The sequence below is a fragment of the Elephas maximus genome, chromosome 11 (assembly GCF_024166365.1).
Source record: "Elephas maximus indicus isolate mEleMax1 chromosome 11, mEleMax1 primary haplotype, whole genome shotgun sequence".
Lineage (NCBI taxonomy): Eukaryota > Metazoa > Chordata > Mammalia > Proboscidea > Elephantidae > Elephas > Elephas maximus.
In genome coordinates, this window is record NC_064829.1 from 90,250,116 (window position 1) to 90,257,874 (window position 7,759).

The window sequence follows — 7,759 nt, forward strand, 5'->3', positions numbered from 1 at the left end:
GAGGTAGCAGCACTATTTAATGAGAACTTGGGTAGTAACAGGAACCATGTGCTATGAGCTTTCCAGCTCACAGGACAATGGTTTCACTGCTCTTACACCTCCTGATTTAGTTGGTGTGATCATTAAGGTCATGCATCAACTTGGCTGGGCTATGATTCACACTGATTTTGCAGTTATAATGTAGTTTGGCAGTTGTCATGGATTGAATTATGTCCCCCCAAAATATATGGCCATGATTCCCAGTATTGTGTGATTGCCCATCATTTTTTCATCTGATGTGATTTTCGTATGTGTTGTAAATCCTACCTCTATGATGTTAATGAGACAGGACTCAACCTACAAGATTAGTTGTGTCTTAAGTCAATCTCTTTTGAGATACAAAAGAGGGAAGCAAGCAGAGAGACAGGGGGACCTCATACAACCAAGAAAGTAGAGCCAAGAGCGAGCATCCTTTGGACCCGGAGTCCTTGTGCTGAAAAACTCCTAGACCAGAAGACTGATGACAAAGGCCCTCCTCCAGAGCTGACACAGAGAGAAAGCCTTCCTCTGGAGCTGAATTCAGACTTCTAGCTTACTAGACTGTGAGAGAATAAACTTGTCTGTTGAAGCCATCCACTTGTGGTATTTCTGTTATAGCAGCACTAGATAACAAAGACAGCAGTCATACAATGTGATCACATCCAAGATGAGATCTGATATAATGGGATCACCTCTATGATGGGATCTGCAATGAGTAGCCAATCAGTTGAAACAAGTTTCCTTGGGGTTGTGGCCTGCATCGAATATAGGTGGAATTTCTCTCAAGGTCTGTGGGCTTCTGCTTGCTCTGAGTCCTGTGGCTGGCTTGTCTGACCTCCAATTCTTGGGACTTGAGCTAACAGCTTACCTGCCGATCTTGGGATTCATCAGTTTCTGCAGCCTGTGAGCCAGGGCCCTGCTGTTTGGCCTGCTAATCTAGGGTTCACCAGCACCTGGAACTATGTGGGTCAGGCTGACCCAGGGGCTTGGGACTTTCCAGCCTCTACAACCATATGAGCCATTTCCTTGATATAAATCTCTACATATATACACTTTACTGGGTTTGCTTGTCTACTCAGCCTGACATTTGGTACTGAGAGTGGTTCTAGAGAAACAAAATTATAATGGTGACTTTTCTAAATTGGTTTTCAAGTCTGGTTAGTTTAAAAGATGTTGATGACTCTGCTTCCAGTAGTAAAAAGAGCACTGCTAATCCATGGTGTGAGGTGGCAATACAAATATGAAAAACGTCACTACCAGTAGACCAGGCAGTGGTGAGCAGCAAGGTTCTGGATGACTGGATGTTTGACACCTTTCTACAACTTTGTCGTAATGAGAAGTAAACTAGTTGGTTGGTTCTACTCTCATTAGACAAAATGGTGAAAGTGTTGAGCTCAAGTGTTCAATGTTCAAGTGCAACATAAACAACCTCAAAGTTTCCACTTGTGCCTTGGGAGAAAGTCTTATTTCTTATAGCAAGAGAGCTGATATTGCTGAAATCCAAACCCAGAGTCTCATCCTAAAAGTGGCTGAATTACAACACCGAGTTTTCAGCCTGAGTGGTGTCTGAAGTTAAAGGGCATTGATTGGGAAGAAATGGGATCCTGAAACTTGGGATGGGGGCATATGAGCAGATAATCAGGAAGCTGGGGACACTGATCCTGAAATTTGGTTGAATCACTTCTGCCAAAAAAACCAGCCCTCTCACTCCCATCTGAAGAGATTATTCCATTTGACTGCTACACCACGCATCCCAGGAAACCATTAGCTTCTCCACCCCCATATGATGAGATTAACCCACTTGTGTCTGAAGATCCCTTGCTTGAGTCATTGCTGGAACACTGCCTGAGGCAGATGCCTTACAATGCTGAATGTTCTCAAAACACATCCCGCCCAATCCATTTTGGCTTCTAGACCTATAACTAGACTTAAGTCTCAGTGAGTCCCAAAAGGTGAAGTACAAAATGTGACCCAGGAGGAGATACACTGTACTCCAAAAGAACAGCTTGACTTTTCTAATATGTACAAATGAAAACCTAGGGAATGTGTGTGAGAATGGCAATTAAGGGTGTGGAATAATGGTGCAAGGAACATATAGATCAGTCTGAGTTTATTGATATGGGCCCATTAAGCAGATTCTTCAGTGTTTCAGCTCAAGAAGTTAGGAAAGGATCTAATAGTTAATTTGGTTGAGTTGCTGAAGCATGGACTACACAGTGGCCTACACTAAATCAAGTTGAAGTACCAGCTCTACCTTGGTATACTACAGACAGTATCTAAACGCTTAGGCAAATTAGCATGCTAGAGTGGATTTGTCAGGTTAGACCCACAGACCCACACATAGAGTTCCTAGAGGACGCCACCTTTTACTACAGCAGTGAGGAACAAATTTGTGAAGGGAGCTCCTGCATCCTTGAAGACTACTGTGACTGCTTTTATGTAAGTCAGATCTGACAGTGGGAAATGCCGGAAGTGAACTAAGACACCTAACTAAAAAGGGGCTGATCAGGCCTTGTGGCGTTAAGGGCCAGATGGCGGCAGTCAACTGACAAAGACAAGATGGGCATGGTTACCATAACGGGCAGCAGAGTCAAAGTAGTAATCAGAATAGTCTGACTTGTATGGACTTATGGCATTGGCTACTTAGTCATGGTGTCCCTAGGAGTGAAATAGATAGGAATCTGTGTAGGTGGGAGAATTCTAGGTGAAGTCAACAGAAGCAGAAGAACTCTAGGTCAAGTGAACAGTAGTCTAACTCAAATTGCCAGAACAGAAAGTCATGGCCCCTCAATCAGTTTTCAGACTTGAGGAAGTTTACATAGCCACGCCCCCTGAATGAAGAAAAGGCCAGGTCCCCTTGAGGAAGGACTCTACTGCACTGCCAAAAACGTATACTCTTAATCTTTCTCCCAGCCTTCCCCAAAGGGATCCATAGCCTTGTACTAGAGTGTTCACTGGGGAAAAGGAAATAGACTTTTTGGAGATTACTGGATACTGGCTCTGAACTGACACTAATTCCAGGAGACCCACAACATCACTTTGGCCCACCAGTTTGAGTGGGGGCATATGGAGGTCAGGTTTTTAATGGAGTCTTAGCTCCTGTCTGTCTCACAGTAGGTCCAGTAGGTCCCCGAACCCATCCTGTAGTGATTTCTCCAGCTCCAGGATGTATAACTGGAATATATATATTCAGCAGTTGGCATAATTCCCACATTGCATCCCTGACAACTGGAGTAAGAGCAATTATGGTAGGAAAATAGTAAGCCAAAAGCAATGCCACATTCCTGGAGGGACTGAGATTACTGTCACCATTAAGTTCTTAAAGGATGCAGGGGTGGTGATTCCCAACACATTCCCATTCAACTAGCCTATTTGGCCTGTGCAAAAAACAGATGGATCTTGGAGAATAACAAGATCTTGGATTATGGAAAGCTTAATCAGGTGGACTCCAACTGCAGCTGCTATTCCAGTTGTGGTTTCATTGCTTGAGCAAATTAATACATCTCATGGTACCTTGTATACAGCTACTGATCTGCTAATGCCTTTTTCTCCATACCGTTTTGAAGGATCACCAGAAGCAATTTGCCTTCAGCTGGCAAGGCTAGCAAAATACCTCCAGTGTCCTACATTAGAGCTATATCAACTCTTCAGCCCTATATCATAATTTAATATGTAGGAACTTGATCACCTTTCCTTTCCAGAAGACATCACACTGGTCAATTGTATTAATGATATTGTGCTGATTGGATCTAGTAAAGAAGTGTGACTCTGGATTTGCTGGTAAAACATTCGTGTGCTGTCATTAGGTGCCATCAGTTCCAACTCATAGTGACCCTACATATAACGGAATGAAACGCTGCCCCATCCTGTGTCATCCTCATGATCATTGTTATGCTTGAGCCTATTGTTGCAGCCACAGTGTCAATCCATCTTCTTGAGGGCCTTCCTCTTTTTTGCTGATCCTCCACTTTAAAAAGCATGATGTCTTTCTCCATGGACTGGCCCTCCTGGTAACATGTCCAAAGTATGAGACGATGTCTTGTCATCCTCCCTTCTAAGGAGCATTGTGCATACTTCTTCCAAGACAGATTTGTTTGTTGTTTTTGCAGTCCATGGTATATTCAATATTCTTTGCCAACACCACAACCCAAAGGTGTCAACCCTTCTTTGGTCTTCATTATTCACTGTCCAGCTTTGGCATGCATAAGAGGTGACTGAAAACACCATGGCTTGGATCAGGTGCACCTTAGTCCTCAAAGTGACATCTTTGCTTTTGAACACTTTAACGAGGTCTTTTGCAGCAGATTTTCCCAGTGTATCGTTGGATTTCTTGACTGCTGTTCCCATGAGTGTTGTGGATGCAAGTAAAATGAAATCCTTCACAATTTCAATCTTTTCTCTGTTTATCATGATGTTGCTTATTGGTTCAGTTGTGAGGATTTCTGCTTTATGTTGAGGTGTAATCCATACTGAAGGCTGTGGTCTTTGATCTTCATCAGTAAGTGCTTCAAGTCCTCTTCACTTTCAGCAACCAAGATTGTGTCATCTGCATAATGCAGGTTGTTAACGAGTCTTCCTTCAATTCTGATGCCCAGTTCTTCTTCATATAGTCCAGCTTCTCGTATTATTTGCTCAGCATACAGATAGAATAAGCACGGTGAAAGGATACAATCGTGACGCATATCTTTCCTGACATTAAACCACGCAGTATACCCTTATTCTGTTCAAACAACTACCTCTTGACATCATGCTTGGTAGAGGGCCAGTGAAAAAGAGGAACACCCTTAACAAGATAGACTGACACAGTGGCTGCAATAATGGGCTCAAGCATAACGATTTTAAGGATGGCGCAGGACTAGGCAGTGTCTTGCTCTGTTGTGCACAGTAGCTATGAGTCAAAACCAACTTGACGGAACCTAACAAGTGTCGCTCAGTATTTTGCCCATAGGATGGTTCAATATTGCAACTCAAGTCTTGAATTTTTTCTTCAGATCATCTTGAGAAATGCTGAGTGTGTTCTTTCTTTTGGTTTCCTGACTCCAGGTATTTACACATTATAATACTTTGTCTTCTTGAGCTGCCCTTTGAAATCTTCTGTTCAGTTGTTTTACTTAGTCTCATCGACACGGACTTCCACTCATGAAGGTCAACTTGGCTACAGCCACTGCTAAGTGTCCAATCTGCCAACAGCAGAGACCAACACTGAGTCCCCAACATGGCACTATTCCTCGAAGTGATCAGCCAGCAACCTGACAGCAAGTTTATTGGACTGCTTCCATTATGGAAAGGATAGTGTTTTGTTCTTAATGGAATTGACACTTTGGATATGGATTGCTTTCCCTGCACACAATGCTTCTCCCAAAACTACCACCCATGGACTTACAGAATGCCTTATCCACTATTACGGTATCCCATACAGCATCACCTTGAATCAAGAGACTCACTTCACAGCAAATGAAGTGTGGCAATGGGCCCATGCTCATGGAATTCTCGGGTCTTACCATGTTGCCCATCATCCTGATGCAGCTGGCTTGCAAGAATGATGGAATGGCCTTCCAGACTCAATTATGATGCCAGTTAGGACACAATACCTAGGGCAATGTTCTCCAGGAGATTGTATATGCTCTAAGCCAGCGTCCAACATATGGTGCTGTTTCTCCCATAGCCACGATTCATGGGTCCAGAAAGCAAGGGGTGGAAATGGGAGCAGCACCACTATTACCCCTAGTGACTGACTTGCAAAATTCTTGCTTCCTGTTCCCATAACCCTAAGTTCTGCAGGTCTAGGCCCAAAGTGAGGAATGCTCCCCCTCGGAGACACATTGATTCCATTGAGCGGGAAGTTAAGAATGCCATCTGGCCACTTTGAGCTCCTTATGCCTTGATCAACAAAGGGAACTGCCATATTGGGTGCTGTTATTGACCCTGATTACCAAGAGGAAACTGGATTAATACTACATAATAGAGGTAAAAAAGAGTATGTCTGGAATGCAGGAGATCCCCTAGGGCATCTCTTAGTACTACCATGCCCTGTGATTAAATTCAGTGGAAAGCTACAGCAATCCAATTTCAACATGACTACTAATGGCCTGGACCCTTCAGGGATGAAGTTTTGGGTCACCCCACCAGGTAAAAAACTAAGACCACCTGAAGTGCTTGCTGTGGGCAAAGGGAATATGGAATGAGTGATAAGACAAGGTAACTGTAAATACTAGTTATGACATAACCAATTGCAGAAACGAGGACTGTAATTGTTATTTCTTCCTTCTATGTGTGCATCAAATGTTTTTATTTTCTTTACTTACAAAACATAAGGTATAAACAGGGCTAGTGCATTTTCAGTTGTACATGTGTTAGTTGTATTATGTTAGGTGTAGTATGACTTTGTAATTGTCTTTAATCAATGATTATGTTTGGTTTAACGAAATCTTTATAGGTGCCAAACTGACAAGGGGTGGACTCTGATTCTCAGTGGTTTGGCAGTTGTACAATGATGCGATCACCTCCATGATGTGATCTATTATAACGTGACTACCTCTATGAGTGGTTTGCTGAGTAGCCAGTCAATTGAAAGGGAGTTTACTTGGGGGTGCAGCCTGCATCCAATATAGGTAGACTTTCTGGCACGGCTTGTGGGCTTTTGCTTACTGTGGATCCTGCCATTTGGTTCCTATTCATCTGACCTCTGGTTCTTGAGACTTGAGCTAGCAGGTTACCTGCCGATCTTGGGATTCATAGGTTTCCACAGCCTGTGAGCCAAAGGCCTGCTGTCTGACCTGTCTTGGGTTTGCCAGTCCCTGCAACTATGTGAGTCAGGAGAAGCCCCCAGCCTGATCCAGGGATTTGGGACTTTCTAGCCTCTACAACTGCATGACCCATTTCCTTGATATAAATCTCTATATATTTACATGATTTACTGGTTTTGCTCCTCTAGAAAACCCAGCCTAAGACACTTGGTTTCTCTCCATTTTCAAATTAAAAAATGGATTCACTGCCATCCCATTTTTTCAGTAAACCCTTCAGACATGGTGAATAAATTCTCTTTCTAATACAGAGTTTATTTATACTTGTTACCAAGAACTGGACAGTGAACTATTTAGAATATTAACATTTTGAAGTTCACTTAGCCTTTGTTAATATCCTCCAGTATGAGTTTGCTCATGTTGAGTAAGGACTTCCCATCGAAAGGACTTCCCACATTTATTGTAATCAAAGGGTTTTTCACCAGTATGAATCCTCTTACGCTGACAAAGTGATGAAGACCTGTTAAAGGCCTCCCCAGATGCAAGGCATTCAACGCGTTTCTCTCTACTGTATGTTCTCTTATGAGTAACAAGGGAAGAACATGTACTGAAGGCTTTACCACATAGTGGCATTCATAGGGTCTTTCTCCTTTTTGGGAAGGGAAAGTTGCAAGCCTCAGGTAAATATCCTCCCACAGTCCTTACATTGAATAGTTTTTCTCCAGTGTGAATTCTCTTATTTTCAATCAGGGAAGGGACGCCTAAAAGAAATTCTTATTATTCGTGGGTTTTTCTCTAGAATGAATTTTCTGATGCCTAATAAGCTATTTTTTTTTAATAAGCTATGCATTTGGTGTGAAGGCTCCGCCACATTCTTTACACTCATAGGGTTTCTCTCCAGTATGAATTCTCTGGTAATCAACGAAGGAGTAGGAATGGCTGAAGGTCTTTCCACATTTGCTGCTTTCATGGAACTTTTCTTTAGTGTGAGTACTGTG